Genomic DNA, 19,550 nt, shown 5'->3' on the forward strand with positions numbered 1-19,550 from the left:
TTTCTTAAATAAATTGAAAAACATCACTTTACAACCTATAGATCTCATGGTTATCTTTGATTTAGAATCTTTATATACAAATGTACCTCTCAAAGAGACTTCAGAATTACTTGCTGACATCTTCCCACAAGATATTATTAAGTTATTTGATTTTGTAATGCATTCTGGATATTTCTTATGTCAGAACAAATTTTACAACCAAGTGGAAGGAACAGCCATGGGAAGTCCACTTTCTCCTGCTCTTGAAAACTTTTATTTAGAACATCTAGAATAAGTCCTGTTCTCATCTATATTCCCTCACCCATCCTTTTGGGTTAGATATATAGATGACATCTTTGCTGTATGGCCTCACAACAGAGACTCCTTACCTTCCTTTTTAAGCAGTATCAATTCCTTAGATCCTCGTATAAAGTTTACCATGGAGATTGAAAAAGACAACAAATTATCTTTTTTAGATGTCCTTCTCATCCGTTCACCTTCTGGTATTCTTACAACAACAGTTTACAGAAAACCAACTTTCACAGGTTGTTATATTCTCAAAGAATCTGCTCATCATCCTTGTCAAAAAACAGATATCATAAAATGTTTAATCTGACGAGCCAAAACTAACTGTTCAACTTCTCATTTATTACAGGAAGAACTCTCGACTATCAAACATCACATGAAACTAAATGGCTTCTCCGAAAAGAGTACACAACATCTTTTTGATTCTTACAATCCAACACAGAACAGCAAAGATTCAATACACCGAATTACAATTTCAAGAATTCTGAAGAAATATGATTTAACAGCCACTTATACTCCTATTTATAAATTATCCACCTATTTTCCTTCATCTAAAGATAAACGCTCAACCTTGTCTCTATCTGGTGTGTATCAAGTTCCTTGTAATTGTAATTTTTCCAACTTTGGACAAACTGGGCGTTCTATAGAAAAAAGAATTCAAGAGCATCAGTTATCAATTCAACACAACCTGAGAAATCTGGATTAGCTCAGCATGGATTAGAAACAAGCCACAACATCCTTTGGTCCAAGACTCTCCTCCTACACAGATGTTGCTACAAATTTGAACGTTTATTTAAAGAAAGTGTGGAGGCCTTACTTCAACGTCCTAACTTGAATCGTAATGACTGTATATCTGTATCAAAAATTTGGGAAAGTTTAAACAGGATAACACATTAATTTTTTTTTTTTGTAAATTTCCTATATAAGTCTAATGTTATTTAAGATTATTATATGAATTTCCGAATTAATATCTTTAATTATGACTTTAAAAATGTTTACTCTTCTAATACTTAGCGATATGACATCATGCGGCTCATTCTATGTGTGAATGATCAATTGTTCGTATTCCACTTTGATTTTTAAAACTATTCCTATGTAGCCACTGAAGATGGTCTGTAATATTCAGACCGAAATATTTAGCAAGTTAAACATTATTCTTGTGTTAACGTGTATACATTTCTAATAATAAATTTATATTCTGAATATGTTTTATTGTCTTTCAGCTTCATTATTTTCCTTTAACTAAGTCCTGATATATATATACCCTAATTCTTTTGATATAAAAAAAATTAAGGGTCAAAAAAGAAATCTGATAAACGAATTATACATTTTCCCATAGGTTATTATATTCGATTAGTGCATTTTCGATTAATGCGCCTGTTTTAAAGAATGCATTAGGTGCACTAATCGAGGGATTGCTGTATATAGTTTACAAGTGGTGTAAAGGTTACATTTTGTGGAATAATTTTCACAAAATGCAACCTTGTATCCATTATTCCTACCTTCTACATCTTGTATGACAGATGTAGAAGGTAGGAATAGTTTGGCTATGAATTGCATTTCATGGAAGGAAGGGGGCATGTAATATTTTGTTTGTTTCACAGGGATTGTAGCATTCAGCTAAAAAAAAAAAAAAAAAAAAAGGACCATATAATTCAAATGGTAGCAGTTGCAATATTAGGACAAATAACCTTGGCTTAGGTGTCATCATTTTTAGAATATTGTCATGTTGGGCTGGGTGATAGTGAAACTGTTTGCGTATCTTCTGTGAACATCTTCCAGTTATCTAGATACTAATTTTAGTCTTAGCATGTCAGAGTGCTAGGGAGTGGAAAATGGGCAACATATGTCCATTACATAAATGAAACATCAAGACTGAGGAAACAAATTATAGACCAATTAATATCTCAGGAGATGTAGTTAAGGTATTAGAAAAATTGGTTAAGAGCAAAATTCAGGAAGAGGTGGATAGGAATATGATACTCTATTAAGGGAGCTTTATGTAGGATAGGTCGTATCTTAGCAATTTTAATTTTTTTTTTTATGTAGTTTTCATCCAAGAAAGGATATAAACATATAGTATGTTAGTACTGTGGATGAGGCTAAGGATTTTTTTTATAAATGTTATTTATATTTTATATTTAGATTTTACATAGTCTGGAAACTCTGCTCTAGAGACCAACCATGATACTTTTTTTAAGCCACTTCAGTCCTCCAGTAAGCAGGGTGATGGTTGTGCATTGGGTGATGAAGTTCATCTCCTACCAAAAGACAATCACACAGACATTAATACTTAAGGCAGGATTCAAACCTTCAGCCTGTTGCCTGGAGAGCAGATAGACTAATCATTAAGCCAGCCTGGCCAGAAAATTTACTCACTTTCTACAATAAAGTGACAGTTGAATTGGATAATGAAAATGGATGCACCATGATACTGTTAGAATTTGCAAAGACATTTAATAGGGTATCACAAAAAATCCTATTAAATAAGTTAAGCAAATGAGGAAGGGGGAGTCAAAAGGGAAGTATGTGGTCTCGAGGGTACACATCTTGCTGATAATGTGTACTAATAAAACTCAGGAAATGACATTCCTACCAAGTCCGATTCATGCATATCCTTGTCATGACTCCTGAGTAATGTTTTATTGCTAAGGTATGCAAGGGTAAAAAAAAAAGCAAGTTCCCGATGCTTTCAAATTGAGACCAGTTAGCTAAGGGAGACAACTCTAACGTAAAATATCAGTCCTCGAGGATTCCTGGGGGTTGAGCATGGGGCTGACGACCTCATCCTTGAAAAATTATCTTGTCACAAAATTTAAGGAAACAATAACTGCTGGACAGACTAAATGACAACAAAATGGCAAATGTTTTAAGGATTTGAGAACTGGATCATGGCACATAGTTCCTCTTTATCAGTCTGGAGCCCTAAGAATGCTGCATGAGTAGTTAGATAAATATAATTTACATATCTAGTATGTGTGGATTACTTCAAAAAATGATTTTTTAACTAGTTTTTATCTGTGCACATGCTTCAACTGAAGAAAAGAATGATGCTAAACAGATCTCTTTAATGATGATTTAAATCAAATCTATGAGGAATGCTCAAGAAGGGATATTAAAATTATAAGTGATTTGAATGCGGATAGGCAAAAAGGATACATAACAGGCCATCCATTGGGGAATATAACTTACGTAATGAGTCCAATGATAATGAATAGATTGATCAATTTTGCTTCTTCAAGAAACATGGTTGTTAGAAGTACAATGTTTAATCACAAAAACATTCATAAAATGACCTGGAAGTCTCCTGATAGAAACATCTTCAACCAATTGATCATATCTTAATAGATGCAAGACACTTGTCCAACTTGATAGATGTCAAATGATCCTACAGAGGTGCAAATACTGACTCTGACCTTTATCTAGTTATATCAAAGATTAGAAGCAGAATCTCAAATGCAAGGAAGATGTATGAATCCCATGCCAGAAAGTTTAATAATACAAAACTTAAGGAATCAGAAGTCAAAGCCAGATATAGTGAAAAAATTAATAAAAGCCTATCTACTCTTAACTGACAGTGAGAGTGTTAATGATGTCTGGGAAACTCTTAATAATGTCACAGCAACAAAAGCAGATATGGTATTAGGAAAAGTAGGTAGAGTTGAATATAACCGCTGGTTTGATATGGAATGTGAGTATGTGACTCTAGCAAAAAAATGAGGCACACAGATGAATGCAGCAAAGGAATCACACTCATAAAGCCTTGCAGAGGAATATCATATGGTCAGAAAAGAAGAAAAAAGTGCATAAAAATAGAAAGAAGAAACACTATGAGGGCAACCTTAAAGAACTAGAACATCTACAAAGTATAAATGAAAGTAGGACCAACTATCAAGTTAAATAGAAGCTGGAAAGACTTCCAGCTTCCATCCTAGACCAATGTTGTGTAGGAATAAGGAGGCATAATCCTGAGCAGGAATGAAAGGAGACCAGAAAGATGGGTAGAACATTTTTTGATGAACTATTGAATACTAATATATCTGATCAGCTAGATGATATAGATAAAACAGACAGCCAAACAGAAGATCTAGAATCGTTTGAACCAATACCAACAATTGCTAAAGTGAAAGCAGCTATTACAAAACTTAGGAACAATAAGGCCCCAGGAATAGATATGATACAAGCAGAATTAATAAAAAATGCAGGTACAGAATATTTCAGGCAGCTGTGTCAACTTATAACCCAAATCTGGATTCATGAAACAATCCCACATAAGTATAATCTGAGTATAATATGCCCTATACATAAAAAGAAAGGCAATGTAATGATCTTCTCTAACTATAGATGCCTATCTTCTCTAACTACTTTATGCCTATGTAGAGAATATTATTGGTGATTATCAGTGTGGATTCTGTCAAGGAAGATCTACAAATGACCAGATTTTTACTATACAGATTCTTGAAAAATTGAATTTGGAATTAAAATACACCATCTCTCCATAGATTTTAGAGCTTCATATGACAGCATAGGCAGATTCAATTTATTTACTGCAGTGAAGGAACTACAGCTACCTCAGAAACTTATTGCCTTAATTAAAGCTACAATGAGAAACACTCAATGTCAGATTAAAATTCAAAATTAAAATTTAAAATCCAATATGTATAAAAAAAAAACATTCTAATTGTTTATCATAGTGCTTGAAAAGGTTTTCGGAGATACTGGATATTAATACAAGAGGAACTATCTTCTACAAGTCAACGCAAGAGCTGGCATAGGCAGATGATATCGATATTACAGGAAGGACACAAAAAAGCAATGATAGAAACTTTTATCAGTTTAGAAAACATAGGCAAGAAGATGCATCTGTAGATTAACCAAAAAAATAAAATAAAATATATGCCAGTAACAAGAAAAACTTGTGACGATAATCCTTCTCAAATTAAAATTTTCCTATAAATTTGAAACTGTATGCAGCTTTTATATGGTTTCAAATTTTATATCCTTGAAGTTGTAAGGGTATAATGAGTTTACCAGAGATGGTGGTGAACTTTGTTAGTGAATGAATTTAATTAGAGGTCTGATAGGCATTGTGTAAATAATAGTGTGGGCTTCTTGTAATGAGTCACTTGACTGCATGGAGATGCCAGTATAATAATAATAATAATAATAATAAAACCAAGTAATTGTGTAAGCAGACACCATAAAGTGAGATGGTTTCCATCACTCAATGTGATGGTTTACATTCATCATCAAAAACTGATGATGAATGTAATTTCCCAGAATTCAAATCTAAATAGGACAATCATTAAAAGATGATGGATAACTGCAGACTCAGGAGGTGATATTGCAATTCATCATTTGCTAATCTCAGAGATATCATGAAAAAGTGTGAGAACTTTTTGGAATTGGTTAACATGACAAAGACTAAAATTTGGTTAATGGAGAATGACAGAGAAATATAAGAGTTATTGTGTTTTGAGGAATGATGGAGAGAACCTGACAAGAGGAGAGATATTGCTGATTACATCAGAAGAAATGCTACATAGTATAAGTCCAGCAGCAAGATAGTGTTAATGGAAACAGCACATTTGAAACTAACCGGTGTAAGATAGAGGAAACAGGAAAAAACGAATGGTCGGTTGGTGAAATATACCAGGGATTGCCAAGGAAGATGCAGATGGCATTCATTGGCAAATCAGCTTAACAGACACATAATAAGGCATTCACTAAGGGGGGACACAGACTGGAGGGAGGAAGAAATGAAATTCGTTCAACTACTAAAAGATGATTATCCAAAGCAGCATGCAACAGAAGAGACCTGAGGTTTGAGAGTGCTCAATCCATAAGTATTTTCCCACAACCAAGATAATCACTTTGCTCCAGACTGGGGAAAGTAATCCTGCAATCCTGACTTGGAAGTTGCTAAACATGCAGAATTTGTAGTCGAGAAGGTGTAAATGTGGAATTACAGTGCCAGTTATTATAATAAATTTATTAGGAAGCAGCTTGGAGCAGTACAATGGTATACAAACAACTCCAAGGAATGGATGAGGGTGGTCTGAAAAGTTCTTGGCCTCGACCATAGATGGCAACACTATCGGCAAGTTTTTTTTCCTAAGTTGTTTATCTTTCTTTCTTATCTGTCATAAGCATCCATGTGAAATTGCATGTTATCTATCAAGTAGTTGGTTTTATACAGCTGTCTGAAGCAAAAATGTTGTCTGTATCCCTTGAAATGGATAAAATTGAGTATCGTGCAGTTATAAAATTCTTTGTAAAAGAAGATTTAACGCCAAAAGAAATGCATTCAAAGTTCATAGAAGTTTATGGGGCACTATTCTCCTTCGTTTTCGAAAATTAAGAAATGGGCTGCCAAGTTTAAAAATGGTCATACCAGCCTTGAAGATGATCCACTGAAGAATGTCCAAAAAGTGTAACACCACCAGAAATCATTGATCAAGTGCACGATATAGTATTGGATGACCGGCGAGTCAAAGTGCACGAAATTGCTGAGACTATAGGCATTTTAAAAGAACATGTAAGATATATTTTGCATGAAGAATTGCAAATGAAAAAGCTTTGCATAAGATGGGTAGCGCGCTTGCTCACAGCAGATCAAAAACGCACGCGCATTAAAATCTCTGAACAGTGCTTGGAGCGTTTTAACAAGAATAAAACTGATTTTGTGCGTTGATTTATTACTATGGATGAGACTTGGATTCACCATTATACACTAGAATCCAAACAGCAGTTAAAACAGTGGACAGAAGCCAGTTGTTCAGCGCCAAAGAAGACAAAGTCAGTTCCATCAGCAGGAAAGGTCATGGCATCGGTGTTTTGGGATGCTAAAGGCATTTTGTTTATTATCTTGCAAAAGGTAAAACAATAACCGAGGAATATTATTCTGATCTTTTAACCAGACTAGACGAAAAAATTCATGAGAAAAGACATGGTTTGCAGAAGAAAAAATTCATCTTTCATCAGGACAATGCACCTGCCCACAAAGATGTTTTAGCAATGGGAAAATGAACAAATTAAGGGATCAGCACTATGAATTATTGGAACATCCAGCCTATTCCTCAGATTTGGCAACTTCTGCCTTCTGTCTCTTCTCAAAACTACAACACTTCCTTGCTGGTCAGCATTTTTCTTCTAATCAAGAGGTGGTTGCAGCTGTAGAGGGATATTTTGTAGATCTTACTGAGAACCACTACAGAGATGGGATAATGGTGCTGGAGCATCGCTGGAATAAATGTATTAGTCTTAAGAGAGATTATGTTGAAAAATAAAAATAATTTTGAAATTATAAATTCATTTTTTCATTGTTAGGTGGAGAACTTTTCAGACCACCCTCCTAAAGGAGGGCTAGGTTGTAGCTATCCATATGAAGTACTTCGTTGAGGGAAGGAAATACAAGGAAATGGAAAGAGGAATTAATCAGAAAGGCGGTACATGCTGTTTGACACTGACAAAGAGATATTTAATTGCATCAATGTGTGAATGTATTCTGAAGGTCAAAGCACTGAATAAGGTAGGTGTCAAATAAATGAATGAATGGAGTAAGTAATTCATTTGACACCTAACTTATTCAATGTCAAATGAATGAATGAATGCATTAAGTGTGAAATCTGGAAGCAGGTATTATGCAAGCAGTACAAGATGAATAATGATAATAATCAGTTGCACGAAGAGTATAAAGAGCAGGTTAGGAAAGTGATTCACTTGATGAGGACAGCAAAAGTGAAGTATGAGCAGAAATTAGCATGTTGGGTCAAGAAAAATCCTAGACAGTTTTTCTAATATACCCCAGCTAGAAGGAAAAATTATTATGGTAAGATGATGTCAATGAATGAAAATGGTAGATTGATAACTGCTGCAGAAACATAGTCAAGGTATTCAGTGAGAAGTTCATCACGGTGTTTCATCCTTATTGTAAAATCGGAAGTTCAAGTGCAGCAAATGAAATAAGAAGACATAACAGTGAGTGAACAAAAGATATATGAGGAGTTAAATTTTATGTTGATAAGGCAATAGGGCATCATGACATCACCATTTGTCCTAAGGGAATATTCCAGGGTGTTAGCATCAGCATAAGTCCCAAAGGAGTGGAAGGAATGCAAAATATTCCACTTCACAAAGGCACAAATTACAGTCCAATCTGTATATCTGGAGTTTGGAGTTAGCATTAAGGGGTTTAGTTCCATATTTATGACAAGCTCAGGAGACAGCTATATCATGGAATGAAAAATTGGAAGGAAAGGAGATCAATGCTGCTTGGGACCTGATCAGGAACTGTCTAGCAGAAATAATGTCTAAATGCTTTCCAAAGGTAAAGAGAACAAATAGGGTGGTTGGATGCAAAATGGATGAACGAAGAGGTGAGGCATTATTATCATTATTCGTGACACCTCCAAGGAGTCCGAAGACTCATCGCAGGAGGACACCTAGTGTATAACTCTCCGTCTCCACCCTACTGCACCTCCACTATCAATCAACTACATCAGCACCATCTACTGCCCACCACCACAAGTATCTTTTTGTCTGTAAATTGCATATGTTCTGAAGGGCCGATTTGTCTGTATGCAGGATGAAAAACCCGATTTTCGGGGACAAAAAACCCTGCTACCTCCATATGAGATCAGCTAACTCACCTTCAGTTGAAAAAGCCCATATAAAGATTCCTACCATCACGACGAGAATCGAACTCAGCCCTTATCCAATCGAAGGGTGCAATGTACCCTCGTTCTTTCAATTGCGCTATGGAGGCATGAAATCTGGAAGAAGAAGGTATTATAGAGACAGCACAATGAGTGGTAATAATCCCTTGAATGAGAAGTATAAGTAGGCAAGATAGGTCCCACTTGGTAATGGTAGTAAAACTGTAGTATAAGCAGTAGTTTTGTTTGTTTGTTTGTTTTGCTTTTTAATACTGATCCCATATGTGAGAAATCAAAGAACCCATAAGCACATCAGTGCAAGTGAATATTGAGAAAGAAGAAATTAATTTATATTTTTCTTGAAGATTTGCAAGTTGTAGTTGTTTGGAAATATTTATGAGTGATCAACAGGACAGAGATAGATGGAATAAAAGAAGAAGAGAAGAAGCATGTTTGGTATGTTTGCAGCTACTACTCTTGTTTTAACATGTCCAACAGAAAGTGAAGAAATGATAGCTGACAGTTCAATGGAGCAGTGACCATGAACGTATTTGTACAACTGAAAGTTCTGAAACATTGCATATGTGAGATAGAGGTTGAAGTGAATGTGTAAGAGAGGGATCATCTATGGGCAGAATACTTTTCTGTGAACAGCACTGAGAATTATAGGGAGGTTTCAGGCAAAATGTTCCAAACATGTGAGCAGTATTCCAAGGATCCTTTGTATTTAAAGTATGAGGAAGCTGCTGATGTGTTTATGCCAGCTGACAGCTGGAGGTAAATCTCCAAATAGAAAGATCTGATCTTGGTTATGTTTTCATTATAGAATAAGGGATGGTGAGCTGAGATCACTTTTGCAATGGCTGTGGAAGAAAGTGACCAGATTGTCTCCATATCATTGATCTCCATTGATCCAAAAATCAATGGAGAACAATTTATGCCACTGGGTGAAGATGATCTTGAAGTTTGGGATGTTTGCGCACTGCACAATTTGTCAAATGAATGGAGAGTGCTTTCATTAGCAAAGCTGAGAATAGGATTACTGCACATCAGAAAGAGGGCTGCTCCTGAACTGGTGGCAAAACTTGAACAGAGGGAGTCACACACCATGATATGCAGTAAATGACCAGAAAGAAAGCTGGCTATCCAATTATGAAGTGTTGCAGGTAGACCAAAGGATGGCAATTTGCTTATCAGATCTCGATGCCAGATATGGTACAATGCATGGCATGGTAATGTCAAGAGTGACGGATGATGTAAGATAACAGATCTGCTATGGACCTTGAATGGCTCACACTGCTAGTTTTTTATTAATTGATGAACTTATAGGTCAGGGAGAAATAGACTACTAATGACTTTCTCCAAAAATTCACAATATTAGCCATGCCATCCAGATGCAAAAAAGTAAGGCAAAGGAGGTGATTGTCTTGGTTGGTACAAATGGTTTGAGAGGGAAGAAGTATTCTATGAGGAAGAATGTAAAGGAGTTGTAGAGTAAGAACACTGAAGAGTAAGAAGGTGGGGATTATAAGCTTCTTACCACGCTATGATAGAGGTGAACTGAGGAGGAGGGCACTGACAGCAAATGAGTCTATACATAGATTGTGTAGAAGGTATGATGTAGGATTTGTGGATCTGTGGTCTGTGTTTGATGGAAGGAAGGATTTGTACAATACTGATGGGCAGCATCTAAATGGTTTTTGTGTTAGGAGTTTAGAGAGAGCTTTCTTCACCAAGCATGATGAAATGCAAATTCAGGGAAATTAAGCAGTTAGGGTAAAAGCAAGTGAGTTTGTGTGTAAGCAAGTGAGTGAGTGAGTGTGAAAATGATCAAGTGAGGAATCTAGTTTCTCAAGCAAAAATATTGAATAGGGTACTTCAATTCAGAATATAAGGGGGGGAGGGGCAGGGCTAAAGGGATGCTGCAGTTTCTTTATACTAATGCCAGAAGCACAAGGAACAAGAGGGAGAGTTTTTGACATAGGTCAGTGCAACTTCACAAAAAGACTTAGTGAGACTTAGCAACGAGTGCAGGTCGAGTGATTATTATGGAGAACTTTGACTATAGAGATACAGATTGGAAGAAAGAGAGATCACATAGCAGGAAGGAAATAGAATTTATACACCTACTAGGAGATAATTACTTAAGGTGGCATGTGATGGAAGAGACAAGGAGTAGAAGAGTATTATACCTGGTCATAGGATCAGAAAAGATATCCATAACTAAGGTGGCGAAATAGCCTCCGAGTAGCATAAGTCAAGACTGCAGTCACTTTTGATACTCGGTATACGTGGAATTACAAGGCAGGTAATTATGACAAACATAGGAGGAAGCTCAGAGCTGTGCCACGGTGTAAAACCCTACACAGAAAGGGTGCTAGTAGTGCATGGGAGATAGTTAAAAGGCATCTAGAGGAAGCAATATTAAATTGTGTACGTAAGGTGGGGGGGGGGGTAATCAGATAGGAGTTAGATGGATGAGTAATATCATTAAGCATGAGCTGCAGAAGAAGAAAATGCTGTGGAGGGCATATAAAGAGAAAGGTGACCAGCATGGCAAGGAAGGCAAAATCAGATTATGAGAAGAACCTAGTCAAGCAGGCCAAAGAAAATCCCCAAGAATTATTTCATTATTATTATTATTATTTGACACCTCCAGGGAGTCCGAAGACTCATCGAGGGAGGGCACCTGCTCTACAACTCTGTCTCCACCACTCAATCCACCAACTCCACAACTACACCAACGCCACCTACCGCCGACCACCACCACTACCACTATTTCCACAGACAATCACAAACATCCATGCCCACGGTGGGATTCGAACCTGCAGCCCTTTGGCTGGAGAGCGGATACGCTAACCACTCGGCCAGCCAGGCTGGCTAGAAAAGAATAATTATGGAAGATTGACCTTAATGAGTGCTGATGGTCACAAAGTGACAGAAACAGATAAAACAGTCGAGTTACTGAGTGACCACTTTGCAAGGGTATATCATCCTAGTGAGGTTACTGTTTTAACATATGTGACATCCACTGATGTCACATATGTTAAAGTGAGATAAGTGATGTGGGAACAGAGGTGGATGAATTGGAGGTTCTTAGGATACTGCAAATCTCAATGGAAATACACCTGTGGGATTAGATGCGATATCTACAATTTTCCTCCAAATCAGAACAGGTAACAGAAATATATTTCTATTACCTGTTCTGATTAGGCTCCAGTCAGGACCCCCAACATTATCAGATCTTATATTTCTGTCTTCTAAGGCACTTTTTACTGTATCATTCCACCTATATCTTGGTGTTCCTCTGGGTCTTTTTCCTGCCAAACCGGGAAGAAAACACTTGTTTTCATAATCTTTCCTCTCCATTCTGTTTAAGTGACCATACCACCTGAGATTAGCTCTGCTAACACATTCCTGGATGCTAACAATGTCAAGTTCTTTCCTAATATCCTCGTTTTTAATATGATATTGCCATTGATGCCATCTGTTCACTAATCTTTCTCAGGACTCTCATATCTACGGTCTCTAGTCTTTGGTCAAGTGTTTTATTTCTAACCCAGCTATCAGATCTATAAGTTAAAATGAGCATGAACACCATGCTGTATACAACAAATGCCTCTGACTAGGCTCCTTAATTTAAGACTCAGCTCTGGTAAAGTTTCAAGGGAGTGGAAAGAAGGCAAAATAATTCCCTTGCATAAGGGAGGTTCTAACACTGCAGTAGCAAATTATAGACCACTCAGCATCTCAGGCATGGTGGTAAAAATACCAGAAAAATTGGTCAAAAAAGAGAATTCAAGAATGGGTAGATAAAAATATGATACTGTATGAGGGTCAACATGGCTTTGTGAAGGGTCAATTATGCGTTATTAATTTACTAACTTTTTATAATAGAGTAACAGCTGAATTGAATAATGGAAATGGCCACACACAAGGATTCTGATGGATTTTGCCATCAACCCTAAATCTTTAGCTTTGACACAATACCTCATGGAACTCTGTTATGCAAATTAGAACCAATGGGGATGGATATGCTATTGCTTATGTGGATAAGAATGTGGGTGCTGGACAGATATTAGAAAGTGGCTATGGCAGACAGAATTAAGGCAAAAACAGTGACTAGCGGTGTACTGCAAGGTTCATTGCTGGGACCATTGCTGTTTAATTTGTACATATGAAATAAATGATATATGAAATAATCTGAAAGGAAATATTCAGTTGTTTGCTGGTGATGTGAAATTGGGTACAGTAATAGTTAATCAAGTAAATGGAGTGCTTGCAGGATAATTTAAATAAGCTGTCAGTATGAGCAAAAGATAATGGATATCAGTTTAATGTAGAGAAATGTAAAGTTATGCATTTTAGGGAAAAATAGATTACAAGCTATGTATCACATCGACAGCACTGTACTCCAGGAAATAGATGAAACTAGAGAGTTAGGGGTGATGGCACACAGAGAGTTAAAGTTTAGAGGGCATATTGCTAAGGTTGCTACGGGAGCCTATGAGATTACTTTGCTATTGAAGAACACATTAACATGTAGAGATATGGAAGTTGTTATTCCTCTTTATAAGGCCTTGATATGTGCACATCTGGATTATTGTGCTCAAGTCTGGTTTCTTGGGGATGAGGAAGCAGTGGAGAAGATTCAGAAGTGAGTGACCAAGATGGTGAGTGGCTTGTTCCCTACAAAGATAGATTGTAGAGTTGGAAGTTTTTCTTCTCTTGGTTAGACTATAAATTATACACAAGGGATGTCCAGAAAGTAAGTTCTGATGGGCTGTCAGAAAAACAAAAATATACTTATAAAAAAACTTTACTGGAAATTAGAGTAGATATCTTTCACTACTTATCAACATAATTTCAGCCATTGTTCAGGCACTTATCATAACGGGGCACCAAGAGTTGTATACCTTCATCGTAGAAGGTTGCTGCCTGTGATGCAAACCACATATTGACTGCTTCTTTGACCTCATCATCATCTTGAAACCACCGGCCACCAAGGAAAGATTTCATATGTTTGAATAGATGAAAGTTGCTTGGCAAAAGGTCAGGACTGTATGGGGGATGATGGAATTGTTCCCAGCCAAAGGTGGCGAGAAGTTGTTGCATTATGCCAGCCGTGTGTTAGTTGTATTAGGCAGGTGTTATCATGAATCAAAACAATGCCCCTGGTGGGAATGCCAAGTCGTTTATCTGGATCGTAGGACACAGTTTCTTAAGGCTTTTGGCAGTACATATCGCATTGATTGTGGAGCCTTGACCCAAGAAGTCTACGCAAAATTCCTTATCTGTCCCAAAACACAGTGCATATGATTTTCCGAGTGGAAACCGTTGTCTTCAATTTCATCTTGACTGGTGTTGATATGTGCCTCCACTCCATGGACTGTTGTTTGGATTCAGGAATTGTGTGCGATATCCAAGTCTCGTTCCTGGTGACAAGTCTGTCCTTCCTTCATTAAAAAGTCTTGCCCATCTTCGTACAATTGAAACACTCACTGTGTGTTCTCCACAAACCTCAATAATTTATCGATGAATTTCAGCTGCTTTAATCAAGAAACGAATAACTGGTCTAAGTTCACATGTGGTGGGCGATTTGATTTTACATGCGGCAGGTGATTCGATTTTCTTAGACATTATAATCATACACAAAGAAGCGTATGCACTGCGAGAATGTCTGAAAATAGCACCAGTGCCTTGCTAACAAATCAACAAACTCAGCATGCAAGCACACCATTGCAATCGCAGCACTGAAGTGAAAATATTTAAAAACAGAACTTACTTTCTGGACATCCCTCGTATTTAGTTTAATCCTTTATCCAAGTGTAAGCAAACAAAGTTTGTGCCTGAAGTATCTTCAGGACTGGGGCAACTCGTGGCAAAGGTGGACTGAGTTCACATCACTTTCCTTAGTATCCTATAATGTAAAGGACATCTCCTTGCAGACATGTATAATGCTATGCATTATGGGAAGGGTCACTACCCAGACTGGTTTCGACCTTTATTGAGGTCTCATGAGTGGGAGCCAGACCCAGAGGTGATACCAAGGTTGAAGCAATGCAGATGTCATATTTCCATATGCCAATAGTCAAAAGGTGTCACACCTTATTATTAAATTACTCTGCAATAGAGAAAGATGTTTGAAGTTTTTTTTTTTTTTTTCACTTGGTTAGACTATAAATTATATATTTAGTTAAATCCTTTATCCAAGTGTAAGCAAACAAAGTTTGCACCTGAAGTATCTTCAGGACTGGAAAGTGATGTGAACTGAGTCCACCTTTGCCACGAGTTGCCCCAGTCCTGGAGATACTTCAGGCACAACCTTTGTTTGCTTACACTTGGATAAAGATTAAACTAAATATATAATTTATAGTTGAACCAAGTGAAAAAAAAACTTCCAACATCTTTCTCTAATGCAGAGTAATTTAATAATAAGGTGTGACACCTTTTGGCAACTGGCATATGGAAATATGACTTCTGTATTGCTTCAACCTTGGTATCACCTCTGGGTCTGGCTCCCACCGAAGAGACCTCAATAAAGATCGAAACAGGTCTGGGTAGTGACCGTTCCCATAATGCATAGCATTACACATGTCTGTAAGGAGATGTGCTTTACATTATGGAATACTAAGGAAAGTGATGTGAACTCAGTCCATCTATGCCATGAGTTGACCCAGTCCTGAAGATACCTCAGGCGGAAACTTTGTTTGCTTACACTTGGATAAAGGATTAAACTAAATATATAATTTATAGTCTAACCAAGTGAAAAAAAAAAAAAAACTTCAAACATCTTTCTCTAATCCAGAGTAATTTAATAATAAGGTGTGACACCTTTTGGAAAAGCAAAGATCGAAACTGGTCTGGGTAGTGACCATTCCCATAATGCATAGCATCATACATGTCTGCAAGGAGATGTGCTTTACATTATGGGATACTAAGGAAAGTTATGTGAACTGAGTCCACCTTTGCCATGAGTGTCCCCAGTCCTGAAGATACTTCAGGTGCAAACTTTGTTTGCTTACACTTGGATAAAGGATTAAACTATATATATAATTTATAGATTGTAGAACTTGCAAGATGATTTAAATAAGCTGTCAAGTATGGGCAAAAGATAATGGATGTCAGTTTAATGTGTAGAAATGTAAAGTTATACATTTTGGGATAAACAGATTACAAGTTGTACCACACTGAGGGAACTATACTCCAGGAAATAGATGAAGCTAGGGATTTAGTGGTGTAGTAGACAAAGAGTTGAAGTTTAGAGAACATATTGCTGAAGTAGCTCATAAGATTACTTGGCTATCGAAGAACACACTAACAAGTAGATAAAGGAAGTAAAGCTGGGGATGCTGTCAGCCAATAAAAGACAGAGAGAGATGTAGAAGAAATATTTAGTTTTTTAAAAAATTTATGAGTTTAATTTGTTCTAATATTTATACTGAAAGAAAGATAATAACTGCATAAATAAATAAATGAAAAACAAACCATAACTTGTTAAGTTTGTTATTCCTCTTCATAAGACATTGTTTAGATATGGTCTCCTGGGTTTCTTGGGGATGAGGAAGAGAGGATTCAGTGGTGAGCAACCAAAATGGTGAGTGGTCTGAGGAACATCCTGTATTAGAAATATTGAGGATATGTAGACTGCAGAAGTTGGTTGATAGGCAAAAAAGTTACTGAAATTGTTTTATAGGATTGATGCAGGGTAAGTGTTTCAGCACTTAGCCAGAGGGAGCCAAACAAGAGGTCATCCCTGTAAGATGAGTGAAAGTGTGGTTAATAGGTGTGTGGGGACTAGGTTTTTCACTTGGAGAGTTGTGAATGAATGGAACAGGTTGCCAGAGTCAGTCGTCAACACCTTGTCTATTAATAGGTTCAAGGAAAGCTATAATAGACTGGATGGATAAACTGGATCTGCTGCATAAGACTTTGGACTCCATAAAGATGCCCATACAATAATAATATATAAATAATTAGAATGGGTAAAACTTGTATCCTAAAACTGCTCATCTGGTAAAGATGTGTTGATGATATGCTTATTATCTGAAAGCATTTGCATGAAGAAATTGAAAATTTTGTACAATTCCTGAAGAGGCACCATCCAAAAATGGAAAAGGATGGTAAATCATCATTCCTAAACACTCCACTCAACAAATACCATGCTGGAGGATTAATGTTAGAAGTCTGCAGAAAACCTACCTCTATGAGTAGGTATTTGCAATTTGCATGCAAGCTTGTTTCACCATTCTAAAAAAAAAAAGGTATCATGTCAGCTTTAAAAACAGAGCATTAAATATAATTAAAGGTGATGAAATAAAGAGAAAAGAAGAACTTCAAATCCCACTTCACCAATTCCTCCAAAATGGATACTTAAGGAAGTTAATAAATTTAGTTTAATCCTTTATCCAAGCATGAGAAAACAAAGTTTGCACCTGAAAATATCTTCAGAACTGAATATGGCATTGTACTACCTTACTGGGGTAAGGTAGTACAACACCGGGCAACTCGTAGCAAAGGTGGACCAAGACAAAGGGCCTGGCTCCCACTGAAGAGACCTCAATAAAGGTCGAAACTAGTCTGGGTAGTGGCCAATCCCTTAATGCATAACATTATACATATCCGCAAGGAGATGTGTTTTGCATTATAGGAGATACTGGTATAAGAGTGTTGTTAGCTTGGTCCACCTTTGCTACGAGTTGCCCGGTGTTGTACTATCTTACTCCAATAAGGTAGTACAATGCCATATTCAGTCCTGAAGATATTTTCAGGTGCAAGCTTTGTTTGCTCATACTTGGATAAAGGATTAAACTTTATCCAAGTTTCCATTTATCCACTGGAAAAATAAACTTTCAACTTAAGGAAGTTATTAGAAAAATATTATATTCTGCAAACTGTCACTATCTCAAGTCAAGTTATCAATTACAAAGGCACTATTTCTTAGCATACTGCCAGCACTATATGCAGGCATTATGTTAAGACAGATAGCCCAATTATTAAAATCAGCCAACATCAGAACAGTCTTTAATCCAGTTTTCATCTTAAGGGGAAAACTTTCACTAGTGTTCAAAGAGTCTTATGTGGTAATTCCCTCACATGGTGCTTCAAACAGAAACCAATGAACTATACTTCATGACACCTGGAGGTCCTTAATTCATGTATGTAACATTCAAGACCACTGTCATACCAGCAATCACCTACAAGTTCTGCATGAGGTTATACAGACTACACATTATGCACCTAATGATGAAACTGAGTGACTGTTTACTATCTTTCAATTTATAAAATAGCAGCTGTTTGAAGTGTTTTAGATCATTTTTGTACAGTCTTTGTAAATCTTCCTGAAGCTGCTCAGCCAATAAAAGACAGTGAAAGATGTAGAAGAAATATTTAGTTTTTTAAAAAACCTAAGGGTTTAATTTGTTCTAATTATTTATACTGAAGGAAAGATAATACACCCTCTGTCCAAAAAAGAAACCTTACTTTTGATAGAAAATAAAACACAGGTCAATTATAATTATTCAAATCATTTATTTCAATCAATATACTCTCCCTCAGCTTCGATACAGTATTTGACAAGGTCAATTAATTCGTTAACTGAATTTTTTATATCAGTTTTTGGGATACTGTTGAGGGTCTTGGTTACTGTTGCTTGAAAGTTTTCAATGGTGTCGTATCACTTTCCTTTCATTGGCAAATGAAGTTGGGAGAAGAGAAAGAAGTCACAGGGTGCTAAATGAGGTGAATAAGGCAAGTGATCCAACACACAAACTTGGTTTTTGCTCAAAAACTGTCCACAATGTTCGAGTGATGAGATGGTGCATTATTATGCAAAAGTGAACAGTTGCCTGCATCACGATATTCATGCCATACGCGACGAATTCTCACTATCAATCGCTTCAAACATTCGAGATAAAACTCACCATTGACCATTTGACCAGGAGGAACAAATTCTTTGTGGATAATGCCCTTGGAATAGTGGAAACAAATCAGCATTGTCTTTACTTTTGACTTCTCCAAGCGACTTTTTTTCGGATGCCGCCTCTTCTGGTGGTCCCCACTCAACCGCTTTGTTTCGAGCTCATACTCAAAACACCATGTTTCATCACCAGTAACGATCGTTTCAAGGAAGTTTGAGTCCTTACAAGCGATTTTAATGAGGTCTTGCAGTGTTCAATTTGATACTTTTTTTGGTCGTCGGTCAACTTGTGGGGAACAAATCGCGAATTCAATTTATGAAGGCCCAAACTCTCAGTCAAAATGTTGTGCACAGTTGATTTTGGGTTTTCTTTGATGAAATCATGCACATTTTTGTTAACTTTGCTCAGTCCAGTTTTTGGACGGCCTGGCTTTTTGTCATCTTCAAGCGTGTCACGACCACTTTGAAATTGCTTAAACCACTCGTAAACTTGAATATGGGATAAGCATTCATCACAGAATGATGTTTAAAAGCATTTTATGCATTTTCGGTAAAAGTTTTACCAAGTTTAACACAAAAGTCAATCGCAGCTCTCTGTTTGAAACTCATTTTTCCGACCGTTCGTCAAAATACACTGTCATTCTTGGCACTATAACTCGGCTTCTAATGAAACAAATGTCATAAACAGT

At 36.7% G+C, this 19,550-nt stretch overlaps 1 protein-coding gene across 6 annotated transcripts in view; it reads right to left on the reverse strand.

Annotated features, from left to right (window-relative positions):
- Positions 1-19,550, reverse strand: part of rasp (protein-cysteine N-palmitoyltransferase Rasp) — a 265,799-nt gene that overhangs the window by 57,002 nt on the left and 189,247 nt on the right. The gene's annotated exons all lie outside the window — the stretch shown is intronic.

The sequence above is a fragment of the Typopeltis vanoorti genome, chromosome 7, assembly GCF_054136105.1.
Source record: "Typopeltis vanoorti isolate ZY-2024b chromosome 7, IOZ_Tvanoo_1.0, whole genome shotgun sequence".
Taxonomy (NCBI): domain Eukaryota; kingdom Metazoa; phylum Arthropoda; class Arachnida; order Uropygi; family Thelyphonidae; genus Typopeltis; species Typopeltis vanoorti.